Genomic DNA, 21,519 nt, shown 5'->3' on the forward strand with positions numbered 1-21,519 from the left:
GGGTGTTAGAGAAAACTGATCATTTAAAATGCAGTGAGTCACCAGGCCCACATGTGTTATGAGTTCTGAAGGAGCTCAAGTATAAAGAAGTTGGGCTACTTTTTAGAAACAAGTGTTTTTCTCATTAAAAACATCCACTCTTACAGAGGCTCAAAAGGAAGCAAATGTTATAGCTATATCTGTAAAAAGAAATCTAAAGGTGACCTACGGAATTACACAGGTATGTCTTATATCTGTGTCTGGCAAGTTCTGTAAATGAGGATTAAAACCAGAATACCATCACATATGGAAGATCATGGTATGACAAGGTACAATTATCATGGATTCTGCAGAGGAAAATTGTGTCTTACATTTTGAATATGTCAGTAAAGTAGTGCATTAAGGAAATCCAGTTGACATAACTTATTCAGACTTCCAAAAGATCTTTGAGAAAGTCCCACACATGAACACAAAGGAGCAAAGTAGTCATGGGATAAGAGGCAAAGTACTGTTTTAAGTCAGAAACCTGGCTAGGAGACAAAGCACAGAGTAGAATCAATCAACTTTGATCAAGACAAAAGGCGAATAGCAGGGTGCCCTAATGCTCCATACTAGGTCATGTATTATTTCATATATTAATCTGGAAAGGCAAATAAGGAACTAGTAAAGAAAACTTGCAGATTACACAAAATTATTTAAGTTAGTCAGGACTCACAGATGACTGTGAGGAACATCAGACACACCTAAACACGCTGAGTAAGTGGGCAACACTATCACAAATTAAATTGAATGTCAACAAATGCCAAATAACACACGTTGGAGGAGAAAATTTAAAATGCTACTACTGTACACTTCATAGCGTTCAAGAAAAGGGCCTGAGTGGACAGATCAATAGGAATCGCTGCTCATTGTACAGCTGCAGTTTAAAAAGAAAAAAAGAAAAAAAAAGAAGCTTGGATCCATAAGGACCATAAATCTGAAAATATTGTCTTCATAAAATCAGAAGTGAGCCCTGACATGAATCTGTGTGCAATCCAGGTCATTTTGTCTCAAAATGGATAGTATAGAACAGGGAGACAGGGTGGGAGCTTCAGGGAAGTGCAATCAGAGGTCTAGAAAATCTTGTATATGAAAAGAGATGGGAAAGATTGGGATTGTTAGCGTAGAAAGGAGATGGTTAAGAAGGAACAGGACAAACGTACATACAAGAAATGCTACGAAGAAGGTAGACTGGCAACTTCTCGTATTATGAAATAGGAAAATTGAACAAAGGAACATTCAATTGAAAAATAAGGTGGGAAATTCAAAAAGGACAAAAGGAAACACTATAAAAATAGTTCCAGCACCACTGACCCTTGTTCAGGTTCAAGTATATGGTTTCCTCCTGGATTGCTGGAAGTTGGGGAGTGGGGGGAGAGACCATATGCTTGTATGGTGCCTCCTGGAGTGAGAAGTCTAAGCCTTAGCAGCATAGTAAAGTTTAGACATCTAAAGTTAGAAGGCAGGCAGTGAGAAAATCTCTTACTGGTTTGGGCGATCCCCAGAGCATGGTAGGCACACACCTGTCTGGGGAGAGCCTCATTTAACTTGTATATAGTTTTCAATGGTGTTTCTGATAAAATAAAGTTTGTAGATGTCATTAGCCCAGCAAACTGCAATAGTGCCACTATTGCTTTTCTACAGGTATATGTAGTGTCAGTTTCAAAGGTCATCTCCTGTGGTCAGCGTATGGTGTTGCAGCACTCCACTAGAGGAAGTCTGAACTTACAGAAGGAAGGAAGATGAAGGAGTGATAAAGTATCTAAGCGGTCTTCTTCCAAAAGAATGAAATTAGCTTGAGTAATGGCCAGACTGGTTGATCCTCTCCATTATGACAAATAAAAGTAAGAGGTAAGAAACTAATTTTATGTTCTGTATTGATAAAATGAATATTATACACTCTATTCAGTTTACTTTTTATGTGATCTCAGAAGCAGAGACGACCTCACCCCCCCAAATTTGAAGTTCCTCATCACATTTAAATATGTACATAGCATTGACAGTATACATAGTGATTTTTAACTGAGGGTATTCATGATCTCTGAAAAGTGGATTAATATTCTTGGAAAAACAATTTAAACAAATATGGCCCTGCTATGCCATTTGATTTAACAAAAGAAGGGCAAGTTGTGGCAGAAATTAGGAGTACAGTAAAACTTTGTATTGAAATTAGCATTAAATGCTTTAAGACCTCTTCTGGGAATTCAAACATTAAAGAAAGTCATAAAAATGTTAATTTATATTAAACTCAATCTAGAATGATAGAAAAGTGCTAAACTCTCTCCTAACTACTTTAACAGAGAAAATAGAGCTGAAAAGAGATCTTTTCCTGGCAGGAAACTTGGTAAGGGCAACAGCTGAACCAAACTACTTCAAAGGACTATCTAGACTTCTGAATAAATTAGAATAGAATAGAAATGGCCCAAAACCAATTTCTCCATTCTGTACAAATCAGGCTATATTTTGCATTTTGTTCTTCTTTCAAAAGGTTCAAATGAAAATATATGTTGCTTTACTGGACTAACTATCAAATCACCTCTCACATTTCAGATAGATGTGGTAGTATTTAGAGTAATAAACTTGCTAAATAAATACAGATGGCTTTCCCATCTTCACACATGTAGAGTCAAAAAATTCTCTTCAATGATGGTCTTGAATCTTGGAGGAGAAGATATGTGGCATGAGAGAAGAAGGAAGAAGAGTGAAAGCCCCTTTATTTGCAAGAAAGAAGGAAAGTTTGTTGGGGTCTCTGAAACAACCTTCTATTCCCTCTTAGGCTATGTCTAGAGTACAACCTTTTTCTGCTTCTTTTTTTTTTTTTATTTCAGAAGAGGCTTTTCCGAAATTTGGCCCATCTACACTGGGCCAAATTTCGGGAAAAAAACCTGTCTTTCAGAAGATCCCTTCTTCCTTGTGGAATGAGGAAGACAGGGCTTCTGAAAAAGTGCATCTACTCTTCCGGAAAAAAAAGCGGAAGAGCAAACGCGTTCCCTTGACACACAGTCTAGATGTACCCTTAGTCCCCCAAAATAGTATGACTAAGTACTCTATTCGCAACTTGGTATAGCTGAGTTCTCATGCTGCCAGCTAATGCAGTAAATAGAGCTAGGTAAATAATTTTGTATTAATCTATTTGCTGAAAACTGCAATTTTGGTGGACTCAAAAGATATGGAAAGCCAGATATAGTTCTCTGGGAAACCTTTATTCAGCTCTCTGAATTAGAATACAATCTTTAATTACTTGATCACAAACCATTTTCCCAAAACCTCTGTCTCATTTAGTGGCTGGCCTGGATAATGCTCTGCGAATAAATCCCAGTAGATTAGTGAATGAGGCTTCTTGTAGGATCCCTGAAATCAAGAGGAGGTCTGGATGCTCAGCATTGCTGGGTGAAAGGCAGTGTGGGCAGAAAAAAATGAGCACAGTTTTGGGAGGCAGTTGCTCTTGAGCTTAATCCTGGCTCTGACTGATTCACTGTCTTCCATCTGTGAAATGAAGACAATGACACTCTCTTATCACTCAGTGAAGGAAAAATCATTAATGTTTGTGAGCCTCTGCCCTTGAATGGCCTAGAGAAGAAAATGCAAAATTAATATTTCTGTGTCCATTGCAGGCATTCAGTGATATTCAGTAAATCAGACCAGGGTCACTCATTGATTACAGTTCAATATTTTTTATCCTCTTCCAATTTCCTGATCACAATTCAGCCTTCTGCATTGAAAGAATCAAAGGCCTTGTGGAAGAAATAGCACATGAACATATAAACTACATAAACAGCAAAACTAAGTGTGCACAGGAAGCTTAAATTCTGGCATTTCCTGAGCACTTGACAATGCAATATAAATAATGTTCTTTGAACATAGTTCTTGAGTGCAATTTTTGTTGAATGGCTTACAGTACTTCTGACCTAACCTGATGTTCCCAGACAGAAATGAAGTGAAGACTGCAAATGTGTTTTAGTAGAATCCAGCTAACATGTGGACCAGGACCAGCCTTTGGACAAGATGATCGAGGCAGTTGCCTTTGGCCTCGCACATTCAGGGCCCTGTGGGCATTCAGGACCCCGCACTGGCCAGCTACCGGCCCTGCCCACCTGGCCAGGAGCCATGTGGCTGTACGACTCAGTGGGCTGCCTTGGGCCCTGCACACTCTTTGGCCGGGCCTGATGTGGACCCTTTGTTGGTTACTGCTTGTGAAGCTGTTCAGTGACCCAATGCAGGTTTCTATAACCAGTCCTAAAAAGTTACACTTGGGAGAATTCTTAGATTTAGAGCTACAAACTTAAATAGGTCAAGGAATGCTAAAATGAGGGTAACAGAGAGAAAAAGACCTAAATGATATTAATGGAAAATGTTAGAAAATAAGAATAATGCAGGTGTGATTGTTGGAATCTCAATGACTAATGTATTTCTTCACAAGAAAACAGAAGTGTTCCAGTGGTGTTAATTTGGATTTCCACCTAGGCAAGTAGGAGAAGAATATATATTATTATATTAAGGGCCAGCTCCTGTTTCCAGTGAAATCAAAGCCAAAAATGTTATTGACTTCAATAGGAGCAGTATATGATGAATTAATTATATTCAATTTTGATCTTTTCAGAATTATATTTACAACTACAAAATGTGCTTTGAAGCACTGAACTAATTCTCCTTACAACTGGTTTTGAATGCATGGAAGTATGTGGAAATACTGCTAGAGTACCTCTGTTTTGAAATAATAAAGTGATTTTTCTAACTAGGGATTTATCAGTATGTGATGTCTTACATTCAGCTATGTTTGGATATTTAAAAAGAGAGAGGAGCTCAGTGAGTTTTGGCTTTTCCAAATAAACATAACTCTGAAATTTGGGGCTAAGAATATGACATAGTATTTTAAAAGATACACAAATATATGCCAATGTTAAATTAAGGGAGCCCTGAAGTTTCTCTGTAGTTCATAGCCTTGCTATGTTGGAGATCATCCTCCAAATTCTTGATGGCAAAACAAAACTTTCAATAATTGAAAGCATTATGTTTCAAACAGAATGAGTATTGAGACAATCACATTGGAATTCTGCTTTAGTATGAAAGCTTTCAGTTCTTAAATTCATAAATGCTGTGTATCATTATAACAAAACAAGATGCTGCTCTAAGATCTGTGTGACTGATCTGATATTAGTAATAAATATTGCCATGTACAACAAGCTCTACTTGAACTGCACTGTTTTCCCCATATTCAAATCAATTGATTTGCATCTTATATAATAAGATGAGATCTCCAAGATCTCCACGAGTTAACTTAAAAATAAAAGTTAGATGTTTTAAGAGAGACTGAAGGTGGAGTAAGCAAGGGAGAATAAGAGGGTACAGAGTATGCAAACATGTTCTAGAAATGTATTGTTGTTGTTTTTTAAATAGCAGGTGAACACTAATTACATTGTGGCTACTTTTCTTTAGCATAGATGGCAGTCTAGGTATTTATATGGATTCCATCACCGAGCTCATTACAAACTTACGAGGAAGGAAAGTAGTATTATCCCATTTACAAACCAGGAATGGATACACATATTCAAGACAAAGAATAAGATCCTGGTCTCACTTAAATAAATGGGAGTTAAGACCATATATCTTTTTGGTCTATTCTCGCAATATATATATATTCTCTCTATATAGACCAAAAGTTATAGGGCATGTGAAAAGTAATGTAAATGTATAAGTCTTTTAATACTAATTAAAGTTAATACTTGAATCTATTAGGCTGTGTCTACACTGGGCCACTTATTCCGGAAAAGCAGCAACTTTTCCGGAATAAGCTGCGAGCTGTCTACACTGGCCGCTTGCTTTTCCGGAAAAGCAATGACGATCTACTGTAAAATTGTCAGTGTTTTTCCGGAAAAACTATGCTGCTCCCATTCGGGCAAAAGTCCTTTTTCCAGAAAAACTGTTCCGGAAAAGGGCCAGTGTAGATAGCACAGTAGTCTTTTCCGCAAAAAAGCCCCGATCGCGAAAATGACGATCGGGGCTTTTTTCCAGAAAAGCGCGTCTACATTGGCCATGGACGCTTTTCCGGAAAAAGTGCTTTTCCGGAAAAGCATCCTGCCAATGTAGACACGCTTTTTCTGGAAATACTTATAATGGAAAACTGTTCCGTTTTAAGCATTTCCAGAAAAGGGTGCCAGTGTAGACGTAGCCCTACAGTATAGAGTACATAGAAAATTATTCTCAGTTCTATAATACATCTGAAAGAAATTAAAGAACACACTCATTGCCTTGCCATTATTGCTTCAAGGGCAGGATTTGTTTTTTAATAACTCATGATAAAAAGAGCAGATATATTTTTACTGGGAACATTTACCTTATTTTATCCTTCCTGCTCTAAAATCGCTCCTGTTAGCAACTATACAGCAATTACAGGTAACAAGTGGTAAATGGCAGGGAGAAAATCACCTGGGAAGCTAAGGCTATAGGACATGAGAGAGCCCCAGCCATTGAGGGAAAACAGTAACTGAGCGCAAGGGAGGTATGCTGTCCAAAATATCTACATTCAAGCCCCAGTCCCAAACACAGAAAAGATGAATGTGGGTTCAGAAAGCAGCTTTTGTCAAAAAGTCTAATCACCTGGCTCATCAGGTCGAGCTCCCCAATCAAGCCTCAATCAAAGGCACAATTTGGGGTCTCAAACATTCGGCTGCATAATGTTGTATATTCTTGGGCTGACCTCCGCCTAATGCCAATATGAATACACAGAAGAATTGTGTGGTTCTTCCCTGTTGCTAAGGGGATGAATAGTCTAGGCAAAAGTAATTTAAACCACTTCGACTCAGTGAGACCCCGGGAAAGTGAAGCTAATAAAGGCAGCCAAGAAGGAACCTGTCGAGATGTTAAAGGGATATGATGAGCCTATTCGTTATTGCTCGGGAGAGAAAACTCGGAACTGTCTGTTTTCACTGCGTTCTTTCTGCCCCGATCTGCCCTTTCTAAAAGCGAAGCAATGTTCAGGTTTCCTGAAAACCAGAGAGGAAGGGCTGGGCTCCACCTGCCCTATTGGCAGCTGTAATTCGCTGTAGCTCCGAGATGAGAACGAAGCACAATTTCCCTGCATCAGATAACCTGCGCCTCGCTGCGCGCTGTCCAGCAGTAAAACACACTGGGAGCTCTTAAGAGGCTAGAGGTGTCCCTAGTCACGGATTTCTTCTTACTCCAAGCACCAGTGCAGGGCGTCTGCAGTCATTTGAGACTGGAGCTTTGACAAGGGAAGCGAAAGCACCAGAGACTCGGGAGACCCTCTCTCTCGAGATTTGTACTCACTACAGGGACCCCACATGTTCTCTCAGAAAAGAATAGACTGTCTGTGGTAACCTTGTGTCCTGGGGGCAGCCCAGGGGTGGGGTGGGGTGTGTGTCGGGGTGGAGGGGCGGGGAATAGGACAAATGAATAGGCACTTTTTGGAGGATCTGATGGGCACCTCCAAAGCTGGCCAATGCTAGAATTTCACCAGCTATTTTCATGCGCTTTGGGAGCCTCTTAAAATGATCCCTTCCCTCCTCCCACCCAAGGTTTTTCCCTCTCCCCCAGGAGTACACAGCTGGATAAGCATACAGTGAGAACAATGATTAAAATACAAGAAAAATATACGGATGTGAAATTAAAGAAACTAATAGAAGAGGTAAGAACAAACATGAGTATATAGGGGGAAGTAAAACATACATAGTGTGAACCTGCCATTGTTTGTTACACTCATCACTGAGGGCCTAATACTGCCAGCACTTATGCAGATTAATCACTTTACTCACATGAGTTATTCTGTAGGTTTCCGTTCAGGTAATTCTTTTATGTGACTGCAGGTTTAGTGCCACATTATAATTATGATTAAGAATAATGGGTTAAATTCTGTAACTTATTGTTCTTGGTTTATGCTGGTTTAAGCAATAGCAAAGTGCTGCAAGTCCCACTGAAGTTCTCAAAATCTGGCAAAATTACTTAACTGCCTAAGTGTACACATGATCAGAATGAATATGTGGGGAAATGGGAAACAGCGAACAAGCCAAAGGCACTATCCTGACATGTACTGAATGATTCCAAGAGGTGATGTCTGCCCCCTGCTGTCATTGGCTTAAATGGGTGTAGATGGGGTCAGCATCTCTCTAAAACTCATCACTTTTGATCAGGTCTTTGTTTAAAATAGTGTTTCATGTGTTCTTTCTGTTTTGGAAATGTTCCCAAGAATCCAACTCAGGTTTTCTTAGCTTGAGAGCCACAGCTGCAGTGATTCTTGTCAAGCATATTGAAAATTTGAAAGCAGAGAACATATCTGAGCTGCTTGATTGGCACCACCATTATTTAAGGAAATTCTTTTCCCATAATAAACCATTTTCCCAGTTGCTTTAAACTTTGCCAAATGTTTTACTGTTGAGGCTGAAATTTCCCATGCCAAATGTCTGTTTTAGGCAGATATTTTTGAATTTCCACTAAAATTGCTGTTTCAACTAGAATTAGCTGTTTCCAAGAACAAAATTGTGGAAAAATGTTAATGTTACAATATTATTAAAAGAGTTTCATTAAGAAATTTCAGCATCTCCATACTTTGTATTAGGGACTTGAAATTTGGCATGTGTCTGCATGGGAATCACCATGGCTCCAGGGATATACCTTTGTGTGTTCCCATGAAAAATTGGCCAAATATGATTAATTCATAAGTTTTGAGGGGAGAGAGAATCTGTCTGCATATGTTCAATGGAGGCATGTTAGACTTTTGCAGCTAAATCTTTGAAGATTGTCTATATATCGCATATTTTCATCCTTGGGCTGGGGAGGACTGCCCCTGCAATTACTATGTCTAGCTGTTGAAGGGCCCAGATACTGAACCAGAGAGTAGGGAGACTGTCCTGTGCTCTCCATGCCTAGGCAGCATAGAAAGTGTAAGTCTCCAATGTGGAAAGGAGAAGACTCAGATATGCGTGTGTGGAAGGAGTAGATTGGGACATGGATCAATAGGGAGGGACTGAGAGCTTGGGTGGAGCCACTATGTGAATAGAGGATGGTGGAGGAGGATATTGAGAACCAAAGATGTAATGGGGAACAATGACAGACTGGATAAGAAGCTGGGACCAGAGGAGAAACACTAACAGGGAGGGTAGAGACTGGGACAAGTCTGTCTGAAGAGTGAGATCAGGTGGCTGGGATTAGGGAGAAAAGATGGAAAGCTGAGACCGCACAAAGGGACTAGGATTAGGTGGTCCGCACAACTGGGACTGGTAGGAGGAGGGAAGATTGAGATGAAATGAAGCACTTAGCATGAGTGACAAGGCCCTGAGGTAGGAAACTGGAATGCGGGGGGGGGGTCTGGAAGGGGAAAATTGAGGTATTCAGATTTCATGAACAATCTCCAATAAGGTAAGCAGCAGCAGAGTTAAAATGAGCACTGAAGAAAATGATCAATAGTTGAAATCTGATACAATAGTTGACAGCAAAAGATTGAACAGGAGGTGATGTGACCAAACTGACAGAGAAGGAAGCTGACAAACAATTGAAAGTCAATAGTTGTTTTCATTAACACTTATGAATGCATTAAACTCAAGTATTCTGAATCACTTTCCCCAAATCTGGCACTTCTCAAGTGTCAGGGATACAGTTAGTAAGTTCGATCTTGAGCACCTAGCATACTTCTGCAGAGAAAAGGATGTGATCAGCATTAACAATTAACTGTGCTACTTTAAAAAAAAGTATTCTAAAGCCAGTGTTCTTATTTTACAATGTGTGTCCTTTCCAATGCACCATAGACCAATTTCTAAAATTGTGACTAGTTAGTTTGCTTATTTATAAACATTAATGGTAACTTTCCTGAAGTCAAGCACCTGATCCTGCCTAGCATTTTTCACTCAAGCAGTAAGTCCAGATCACGTGGGTGGAACTATTTATGTGATTAATAACTTCTATTAACAGATTTCTTGCTATATTTGCATTTGTGGCCCTCAAGATGTACATTCTTATGGGCTAGATGGGCATATTTTGTGGGATTTCCCATTACTTTCACAATTTGGAACTAGATTACAGTGCCAGAAGCGAAAACCAGAACCAGCATATTGCTGAAGAGCATTTTTCAACATGACACATTCTTCCCTAGATCCTCTGCCTCAAACTTACTCTAAAAATGAATTAAATGTATCTAAAGTTTGATGGCTAAGTCCAATCATTCCCAGCAAAATCCTATACATGGCATTTGGGGATAGAATGATGCTAAGAAAATGAAATTGGCAGTTTATACACTTCAATCTGGATTTTAAATCAGTACTTGTTTTCAGTGCCTTTTGACAGACGTTTCTTTTTTGATGTCATGAAGTATGTTGCTACTACTGCTGAATGCCAAATACACTGCACTTAAAAAACCGCTTCCTTTGCCACTATGCTTCTGCTTAGATAAACTAATGGGACTGGAGTGGCAAAAACAGCTTTCAGAATCACTGCTGTATATTGTCAGAATTATTTTACCTTCTAATACATATTTGTCATCAACTAACAAATATTGCTTTGAATCAGAAAAGAAATGCTGGTTGAAGGTAGCATTACTTGAAAATTGTTATTGGTTTTCGTTTCAAAGGTGCATTTATAAGGAGGATTTCTAACGCACAAATAGCTACAGGAGCCAAATAAACTAATTAGCAATGCACGTATCGCTTGAGGGCATGAAACACTTGTAGATTTATTATTATTGGCTCATCAAGTATGCGTGAGAGGAAAGGAAAAAAACAACCCTGTCGTTTCTGGGGTAGAATTTAGTTCCTTAAATCTGGTTTTCTATGGATTGCTTCCGATGGCATTTCAGATGTTTTTCTGATTTCCACACAACTTGGAACATTGCAGGATGAAGCAGAAGGGTGACTTGGAGGCATGAAACTGGGAAGTCGTGTCAAAAGCCTCTAAGCTGCACGGTCCATTTGTGACTCCTTCGGTAAGATACTCAAGATCTAAGCATGGGTGGTGGCATTACCCTCCCCTCTCCGGTACGCTGTGCAGCGCCGTGGATGTGCGGCGTGAGCAATGAGATGAGACTATCTGGCTTGTTTCCTGCGCGATCTGCCACGCTACAGCGAGGGGCACGGGCTTTCCCCCGTAGCCTCGCCAGGCACTGGCTGGGCGCGCTCGCCGGCTGCGCCGCTTGAGGAGCGCGCTGCTTCCCAGCGCCGCCGCCGCCTTCCAGCCCGGCTCCTGCCAGCCGCCCGTGGGTTCCTTTGCGGCTCTCCCGCTGCGCGGCTCCGCGCCCTTCACCTGTGGTGGGGAAGGGTGAGGCGCCCCCCGCCAAGCAGCCCGCGCCTACTGGCGTCTCCTCTCCCGTCGCTTTCCTCCCGGGCTGGGAGGCGGCAGCGCCCCCCCCCTCCCGCCGCGGTGTTTCCCCCTCTCTGGCTCTCGCTGGAACATCAAAGTTTTCCTCCCTCCTCCAAGCCCCCTCCCCGCCCCCGAGCCCTTATTACTGCGCAGCCGGTGCACAGAGGGCTGCTGGCGGCGCGGCGAGCAGATTACAGCGATTAGCAGCGGGAGAAGCGGCGGCGCCTCGCCGGCTCCCCGCGCTGACCCTGCCCGCCGAGGCCCCGGGGAGCCCAGCGCAGCCTCCCCGGTAGGCGGTGGCAACGACGGGGACGGAGCGGCGAGCAGCGCGGCGAGAGCCGGGCTGGCAGCGGGGCGGACCGACGGCGGGGCTTGCAGCGGCAGCTGCCGGGCAGCGGGGAGGCGGCTCGGGGCAGCGAGGTAAGGAGCGGACCCCCCATCCCTCTTCCCCTCCCCCACTATGTCTCTGACATTGTCCTGCCCGCCCCCAAGGGACTGGGCTGCCGGCCGCGCCCCCGCACCAGGCTGCCTGCTGGCCGCGCCGGCCAACCTGCCCGGGGCTGCCGGGCTGTATCGCTAACCCCGCCGCCCCGCTGTCTGCGGCGTGCCTGGGACTGAGCATGCGCCTGCCTACTGAGCATGCTCATTAGCGCCCGCTGAAGCTGGTGCCCGGTCGCTGCTCTAGGCTTGCAAGGGGGGAGGGTGTTAAAAGTGGCAGCGGGGCAAATCGGGAGAGAGAGAGGGACGGGCGGTGTTCGGGCAGGGCAAAGACCGACGGCCGGGGGGGGGGGGGGGAGCAAAGAGCTGGAGGCAGGGGAAGGAGAGAGTCAAGGGGGAGACCTGGGTTAAGCCGCGGGGTAAGGACACTGCCAGACGGGGTCAGAGCGGGGGAGGTAACCCTGGTAGGGAAGGACGGGGTAACAGGCACGCGACGGGGTGAGCCTTCCGTGATAACTGGAAAACCAGGGTGTTGGGGGCAGAGGCTTTTCCATCCACCTACCCTCTCAGGACGTCGCAGCTGCCTTCTGGATGCCTTCCAAAGCCTAGACAAGACAGCTCTTCACTATCTGATAGGGTGCATTGAGCTGCTAAAAGAGATTTGATTCAGTGAAATAGTTTACTGGTGCCACCCCTCTCCCAAAATTACAACAGTCACACATGGTTTTAGTGTTTAAAAGAATCATTTGTCGATTTGTATGACTGCATAAAGCTTCAGAACAATTCACACATTTGTTATATGATGTTCTGATTGCCTGGATTGAGCTGCCTCTTGTAATCCACTGTAAAAGTAGTTTCACGCCTCCTTTAAATTATTCACCCTTTCAAGTGTTATTTTTCAATATTTGTGACTATTCATCATTTACCTTCATTAATATTGTGCAGATAAATGTCACTGTTCTATTTAATTCATATTTCAATAAGCAAATAAAGCATTACAAATATTAATGGTTGTTAGAAACACAGATGTGATTGCTTACTAATATAGACCTTCCTGTTTGTATTGAATTTTATGTTTTTATTTTTTCATTTTTTAATACATAAGCTTATTTTTGTGACTCATGTTACTTCAAAGCTGATTTTCCTGTTTTGGGATCAAAATCTCTTTAGTTTCCTTTGATCCACCAATGGGGATTGATTTGGCAACTACTGTTTTTTCTCTCTATCCAGCACTCAACTACTTTTTTCAGGTCACCACTTGTGTATAGAGTTTGGTTCCCAAATATTCCCCAGAGGCCAGATTTTAAAGGGTGAAAGTATTTAATAATCATTAGTTGCCTAAATATCTCTAAAAATTGGTGCAAGGAACACTGAACAAAAATGTACAAAATCTTTCTCAAAGAATAATTTCTTCTGTAAATTGTACTGAATAGCAGTATGTGACCCTGAGACATAATGATCACCAGAAGTATTCAGAATTCATGAATGTTACACCAGAGAACCATGAAATTAAAATAAACATATTTGGGGTTCTTTTTATTGACTTTTTATTTCTAAACCTTTCGGGTGTGCTAGCTTCATACATAGTGCAGGTGGTACCAAGCTAGGAGGATATGCGAGTATTTTGGATCATTCAAAATGATCTGGAGAAATGGTCTGAGATGAATAGAATAAAATGCAATAAGGACAAATGCAAAATACTCCATTTAGGAAAGACCAATCAGTTTCCCACCTACAAAATGAGAAGTGATAGTTTAGGAATGAGTACTGCAGAAAGGTATCTAGGGGTCGTAGTGGACCACAAGCTAAATATGAGTCAAGAGTGTGAAGCTGATACAAAAAAAGTAAACCTCATTCTGGGATGCATTAACAGGAGTGTAGTAAGCAAGACTCAAGAAGTAATTCTTCCGGTTGGCTCCAAGCTGATTAGGGCTCAACTAGAACATTGTATCCAGTTCCAGGTACCACATTTCAGGAAAGATGTGGGGAAATTTGAGAAGGTCCTGAGAAGAGCAATACAAATAATTAAATATCTAGAAAACATGACCTATGAGGGAAGACTGAAAGAACCGGGTTTGTTTAGTCTGGCAAAGAGAAGATGACTGAGAGTGGGCATAACAGTTTTCAAGTACTAAAAAGGATGTTTGCATGGAGGAGGGAGAAAAAAATATTCTCTCGAATTGCAGCATGGGAGGTTTAGGTTGGATATTAGGAAAAGCTTTCTAAGTGTCAATGTAGTTTAGCACTGGTGAAAATTGCCTAGGGAGGTTGTGGAATCTCCATAACTGAAAATGTTTAAGAGCAGGTTAGACAAACATTTGTCCGGGATGATATAGATGTTGCTTTATCCTGCTATGAGTGGAGGGGACTGGACTTCATGACCTTTTGAGATCCTTGCCAGGTCTAGCATTCTATTATTTGCAAATATATTTCTGAAAGAAACCATATGCTTAAAATACTTTTAGATTTCTATAACAATCAATATCATTTCAGGCTTCTAGTATCATGTGACTTCCTGTTCTCCCTTTGTCAATGAAAAACTTATTAAAAATTTTTATTTCTGTAAGAAATTCCCCTCTCCTGTAAACACTGAACTGCACACTTTACTCATCAACATTAGTGTATGTAGCAAATGAAATAATAGATTTTTCTTCTAGTTTCATGTTTTTATTTCCTAATATTTTAATATATGCTACATGTTCTTTTATGATACATTTCAATGATCTTCATTCTCACAAATATACTCTTCTGTACTGTCAAAACCAATGACTGTTAAAAGAGTTATCCTGTTGCTCTTTTGCATTGGTTATAGTTGTGCACCCATCTTATAGTAGTTCCACCTAGACACATACTCTACTTTGCTTATGAGCATGTTATAAGGGACTATGTAAAAAAAGTACAAAAATTAAGATCTAGCGCACCTACTGCTTCTCTTTCCTGTGGTTAACCTTGTCAAAGAAGGAAATTAGGTTGGGTTGCTATGATTTGTTATTGACTAACCCATGCTGACTGTTCCTTATGATCAGATTATCCTCCAAGTATTTACAAAATGTTTAATAATTTGTTCCAGTATATTTCTAAGTATCAAAATTAGGGTCTGAGTCCTTTTTGTTCCTCTTTTTAGTGATTTAGGGCTAGAGTCAAAAAATGTAGGTGTTTACATCCCAATTTTAGACTCCACTGCAACTCCCAGAACTTTTTCCAATCTTTTTAGGCACCTAAACTCACTGAACACCTACACTTTCAGAGTAAAATTTATTTAAGTGTTTAAGCTTCTGCCTCTAAGATTTATATTACTGCCTTATTTTAGATATATGCATGCTTACATCCCACCTAAGTTCCAGAGAGATTAATGAACTAGGGAAGATGGGGGAAGGGGCAAAGCTTATTTTGCATGCAGGGCCCAAAATGGTAGGTGATCTTCGAGGCTGTTAGGTCATTTGGTCCCATTCAAATTCTAGTTGAAGGAAGCCATGGGTCACCATCCACCTTTATTTCTAGTTGTTAGAGCATTTATTTCCAGTATAGGAGAACCTAGTTCATTTTCCCCTTCAGGTGGTGGGGGGACAGAGAGATTTGAACAGGGTCTCCCCTATCAGTGCTTTGTGTAGTAAGCTAGGAGTTACAGGAGGGTACCACCATCTCCTCCCAATGTGGAATTAGTGACCTGCTAAATTCACTGTCTCATGAAACTCCAGAATGGGAGTTTCCATTTGTGGATGACCAGGCAGAACTGGATGCTCCCTGCAGCAGGAATTTAGGCACTGAATTCTGCAGGGTTGGCTTAGAAGACACTCTTCTGATAGCAATTCCTGTTTTAGGCCACTACCCCGGAACCTGATGATTCTAAAGGGCCTGAGATTTCCAGCTACCACCACGGCTACTGCAGCAGCACTCTGAGCCCCAGGCCGCTGGAGTGCTGCAAGGTACTCTCCGGTAAGCTCTACAAGCTGGAGCAGGGGGTTTGCACCGTCTCTGGGCAGCACTGAAGGCTCTGGGAGGGCTGGCATGATGCTCTTGCTGCCTTGTCCTCGCCCCTTCTGCCTGAGACTTCACCCCTTCCAATTGCTGGCCCCTCCCATCTTACCTTGAAGCCCAGCATGGCTGTCAGCTCCCCTATTTTGAGGCATCTCTCCCTGTTCATAGTTTTGGGAGTTTAAAGCCTTAATCCAGGATTTGTGAGTTGTGGTGATGTTCTTGTGACTTTCTTAGTTCTTGAAAGCTAGATGTTGTGATACTCTGTATCACTAAGTCTCCTTTGGAGCTTAGCCCACTTTTTATGTCATTTCCTCATTACTAAAAAAGGCAACCTTTGTTTAGCTTTGGGTAACTAAGGTGTGTAAACTACTCTAAGGTAAAAACTCAGCGAGGACAAGGACCTTTGGTTTTAGCAGTGAGGAAAAAAGTCCTGAGAAGATGTCTGGCTTTCGAAAAATGTCTCAGAAATAATATCAGAAGGCAAAATGCTCTTATGATTATACCAAAATAGAGTGCAAATTTTGTTATGAAAATTTGATCAATATGTATGATAATGACAGGATGGAGACTGTATAAGGGACAATGGCAGATTTTCTGTCTAATTGCTTGCTTTCTGTCTATTCATAAGTATTTAATGAACTGTTTAGAATGCTTTACACTCATTCCTAGTTTTGTGTACACTAAATAGTTGTTTGCTATGGGACATACAATTTCTAATCCACAGTGGAAGTAGACAAATAAAGAAGAAAAAGCCAATACATTTTTTAGCTGTGTAGTTTAACTCTTCAGAATTCTTTTCCAAATAATCAAAATACTCTTTTTTTTGTCCAGTTTTAAAATAAAGTTTTCATAACTGTGTTCCCAGCTATCACAGTTAGCAAAGAAAAACACTCATAGATGTAAGTAACTGCTTACCAGTAGGTGCTGTTTGCAGATGGCTTTAGATAGATCTAACTTTGGTGGTGGTGTTCTCAGTTGGGAGTGAGGATGGGGTTGAATGAATGCCAACAGGAGCATCCTGGGCCTCAATGCAGTAATTTACCTTTGCTGGGACAAACTCTGTTTTCACCCCCTGCTCTTGCCTGCTCCTGGAAAGGTTTTTGTTCTGACTTGATGCATACTCTACTTGTTAGGTGGAAAAGAGATTTTGCATTTCTTGTTTAAATATACTATGGACCACTTTAAAACTTGATACCTATGCCCAGAAAGCTTCTCAGTCCATGGGGAATTGGGCCCCTTTCCTTGGTTTACAGTGAGCAAGGATGAATTATGACATTCTGAAGCCCTAAACTATGTCAAGTTTAAGAGGCTTCATAGCACTGAAAATATTATTTTCACAAAAAGGACACTAAATATATAAGCATAAAAGCTTTATATTTGCATATGTACAAAGGCGAAATTGTAAATATAGAATAATAATCTAATTAAAACACCATTAGCCTCAAAGAAGAGACAAAATCGTTTCTGTGACTGAATCTTATCTTGAATGCTCACTTGAAAAAAGGTCCTGGTGGTTTAAATGTCCTTTATCTGCTTAATTGTATGTGGGTTGTATTTTTCCAGTCATTGATTTTTTTTTTGTTTTTATATAAGTTATGGTGAATTATCAAATATTGTTACTAAAATTAGTAGTAGAAAGTTTTTATTGAAACCAATAAACATTTACCGGTATATTATAAATATTGAGATTCTCTTTTTCTCTAGATAGACAGATAATGCCAAAAACCTGTGTTATTTTACCAGGATATATCTGTACACATTATTGCTGGTTTGTTTATGTTCTCACAGGAAAACAAGAGAGGATATATAATACTTTTATGCCATGAATAAGGAAAATTTTCTTTCTCTTCATATGTATAAATTGTAAAAAAAGTTGTTAGGAAAATAGAAAGCTTATCTAGACTTTAAAAATATATTTACAAATGTTTATTCTGGTTTAATTTTTGCCATGAAACAATTACTTAGTTTTTGTTTTTGTTTTTTTGACATACCATAAAAATACAGGGACACCTCCCAAAACTGACAGTGGGAAGCAAACACATATTTATTCTCCTCAAGATCTACTTGACCAAGTCCATAAAACAATCACCTGCAAACTCAACTTGGTGTGGGCATTAAAATACACAGTTGTACATATGTAGAGATAAAAACAAAGAACACAGTAACACTTAAGAAAATGAGAGGGAGGGGAAGCAGGAACAAAGAAGGCTCTATAAAACTCAGAATGCTAGATGACGGTCTTCCGGCTAAGGTAGATGCTATACATGACATCGCCCCTAGGATGAGACCCATATGAGTATGAGTTCGACAAGATTGCTTTTCAACACTGCCATCTCCAACCTCATATTATTCCTGATTTTATTGGCAGTGAGATTATTTAAAGAAGTTATGAAGGCATGGTCAGAATTTTACCAGTAGCAGCTAGCCAAAACAATACTGCCTGAGGAGAGTGACAGAAGACTTATTCATAGGAAATACACATTTTAAAAGTACAATTTTAAAGTTTTTTTTTTCCTCAGCCCTGGCCTCCTGCCTATCAATAATGAATAGTTGTGAAGGGTAAGAGTACGGTAATAGTACTTGTATAGCCAGATGTGTATATTTTTGTCATATTTGAATGGAGATGTTTATGTTTAGAGAGAATCTTCTTTTCCCCATATCTCTTTTATTTATCAACAGATTCTGATCAAATTTGTAATGGGGTGTAATGGACAGGAGGAGTGCTGACCAGCACCCAGTGACTAAGGGGTTAAGCTCAGGTAGCTAGCAAAGGTTTTGGCCAGGGGCCAGGAAAACCAATGGAGACAGAGGGTTGAAATTTGAATTGGATATAGATTCCTTGCCTGCTTTCTTTGTGTGGGAGAGAGAAACCAGGAGTTGAGAGACACAGAATGATTTAAACCCAGGCAGGACTGCCATGCCCCATGGAATTGAGGGCATGGGAGAGGACTGAATAAAGAGAAAAATTAGAAGTAAGAGGGAAAAGTGAATCCAGTCACGTTCAGGGTATTTTTCTTTATTTTGTAGTTTGGTTGGAACTGCTCCCTGTGAATCTATGCCTCCCCTTCCCATTTACTACCATCTAAGCAATATGCTAAGACTTTTCTCTGTATTTTAATTTGCTTCCCTTAGTTGTTCTGTAAAATCTAGCAACCAAGTATTTTTTCTCGACTTTATCTTTTGTTTAGTAATAAAAATCATTTTAAGGTGATGATTTGATTCTTGTGTCCTGGAAGGTCTGTCTGTGTGTATCTGCATGCCTCTGACTGAGGGGTCAGCTACCAGAGACTGCAGCTTGTTTTTCTCTCTTCTTTTTTTCAAGCTCTCGTGGGGCAAAAGAATTTGGGGGTACTCTTGGAGGTGATTTCAAGTGTTCACCCCTGGTTTTTAGGTGTCAACCCCGGTTTTTGATGGTGGCAGCAATTCCCCAAAAACTGGGTGGGGAGAGTGGGGGAAGGAAGTTTTTGTAACCAGTGCCTGTACAGGAAAGGCTTTGCAGCTCTCTTCCAGCCCCCCATCTTCTGCACTCAGAGTGCCAGAGTGGGGAACAGCCCTGACATGGGGTGAGCTCTTCTTTTTTTTTTTTTTTTTTAAAGAGGCTCCTCATGTTGTGAGGCTCTCATTGTAGTAAGTTTATGCCTTTTGTTGGGATATGTAAAACATTCATGGAGGTTTGAAATTGCTCTACAGTAGTGGTTTGGGGTCAGCCACAGCATTACCCTTTAAACATGCTTTTTCCTTTTGTTTTTTGTAGTTTGGGAAGAGTTTGGTTAAAACCGTTATTATCCTTTCTGATATATAAACATGTTCCTCCCTTTGTTTTTGCAGCCTAGAAAAATAGCCAAGTATGCAGCTGCTCTACTTTGTTGTGTCTTTTGTCTATCCTCATTGGTGTTGTATAAAATATCTTCAGGTTTAAAGTTCTTGTAATCTCTGTAACCTGCTGATTTAGAAAGTTTGTAGTATAGAAGTGGTGATTCAAACAGAAATTCTGTAAGTAGTAATTAGGGGTGGGTATAGTTGTATTCATTATTGGTTTATTAATATTCATTTTATGGGAGTTAACGTTATTAAATAAGGTTTTAGGAAAAATAGTGATAGATCTGTGAATTAACATATTAAAATAGATAAAAGGGAGCGACTGGCACCAGGTTGTTGCCACTTGGATGTTGTGTTTAATGTCCGAGGTAAACATGCGTGGGCAATAAAGCAATTGCCATCCACTCCTGGGTCCCCTGTTTCTTCTCTAAGACCTTTTTCTGATGGTGACAGTGAGGAAAGAAATGCCTGGTTCCAAAATTGTCTAAAGTTTTAAATCCTCCACAAGGAAGGGAGGTGGGTAAGATGCTAAAGGGAGAACTATGCTGAAACTCAGCAGCTGTGCTGTAAGTGTTTGATTTCCTCCAGTTGAACATTAACTAAAGAATGAAATTCCTAGGGTGATAGAAGAATCTCACAATTTTGCAAATGGCCTTTCTGGATGAAGGACAAGCCCCATCTGTCTCCTATCAACAGGCAGTGTATAAACTGTGCAATCAAATATATATACCAAAAAGCTGAATTTGCTTAAGGGACTGGTGGAGAAGCAAAGTGTAGTCTTTAATATTTGCATATGGCAATCAGCAAAATAAACAAACCGGTTAGTATTCCAATCTTGTAATACTTCGTGTGGTAGAAAGGCTGCTGTTACATTTCATTTCCGATCTTATTTGTGGGAGTGGAATAATGCTGGATATGTTATCTGCTGTCTGCTCTCACGTGCCTTCTCTTCATATCTCAGGGCATCCTAAAAAGGAGAGAGCATGGAGGGGACCTTGCCTTTGATATGACTCATCTTTTAATATTAAAAGAGTAAACTGTGGTTAGAAACCCTTTTGGGCATGGGAGGTAATGGATGTGTTTCATATTTGAGGCTGTAACTACTACTGCTGCTGCAGGGTAGAATCAGCAGGGTGACACTTTCCCTTGGACTCCTTGTAGGTGATATGACCCCTCTCATCAGCGCTTTGTGCAGCATGTACAGTTCATCCTTTCACTTGCACATTGGACCTCTGCATTTCAAATCTTGTGCTAACTAGTGAAATCCATCATAAAGCCAGCACTGTGGGCAGCTTGCAAAGCTATTCATAGTCTCGAGGCCATTAATGGAGGCATATCCTGGGGAGAGCAAATACCAAAATATAAGGGCTGGGGAAGAAGTATGGTTAGTATAAAGGACATTTGCTAGAGAAAACAGATTGAGGTATAGAGAACCTGCTCTCCTAACAGTTGAGCAGCCATTACTATCAGGTGTGTGCATTTTAAAACTTATTAGGGAAGGTTTCTCTGAGTCAATTTGTATTTAGCTTACTCTAGTTAAAAAACACCCCTCCTCCCTTCTAAAATGGACACTAGTAACCTGTTCCCCCAGTCATAAAGGTGTGTTGTTAAAATCTGCCCTTCAGTTGCCCTGATTTCTCTGGAAGCTATATAACAAGAAATATCTGTGGAGATTGGGTAAGAATGAATGGGATGAATAACTAGTACTTCCCCTTAACTGATAATATTTTTGCTTTTTGTTTATTAGAAGCAGAAATGTGGGATTAACACCCTCCTCCTTTCCCTTCATCAGGTTGTGTGTTACAATAAGTAAACCAAATAAATATTCCCCACATCTCAGGCTGGAAATAAATGAGAACTGTCTGCCCGGCACACCTACTAAAACAGCTCTCTTAAAAGGTGTTATCTTTTCCTAGTTCCTAGCAGGGTAAAATCTGCACAGTTAATTGGTCACAATTTAAATCA

At 40.7% G+C, this 21,519-nt stretch overlaps 1 protein-coding gene across 3 annotated transcripts in view; it reads left to right on the top strand.

The window, feature by feature from the left end:
• The first annotated feature begins 11,470 nt into the window (after window positions 1–11,470).
• The window catches only part of PCDH15 (protocadherin related 15), a 1,468,744-nt gene continuing 1,458,695 nt past the window's right edge, over window positions 11,471–21,519 (top strand). For all 3 annotated transcript variants that reach the window (XM_075935032.2, XM_075935036.2, XM_075935034.2), the window contains exon 1: window positions 11,471–11,739. The gene's annotated coding sequence lies outside the window, so the exon portion shown is untranslated. The remainder of the gene's footprint in view (window positions 11,740–21,519) is intronic.

This window comes from Pelodiscus sinensis, chromosome 8 (assembly GCF_052426305.1).
Source record: "Pelodiscus sinensis isolate ZL-2025 chromosome 8, ASM5242630v1, whole genome shotgun sequence".
Classification (NCBI taxonomy): Eukaryota; Metazoa; Chordata; order Testudines; family Trionychidae; genus Pelodiscus; species Pelodiscus sinensis.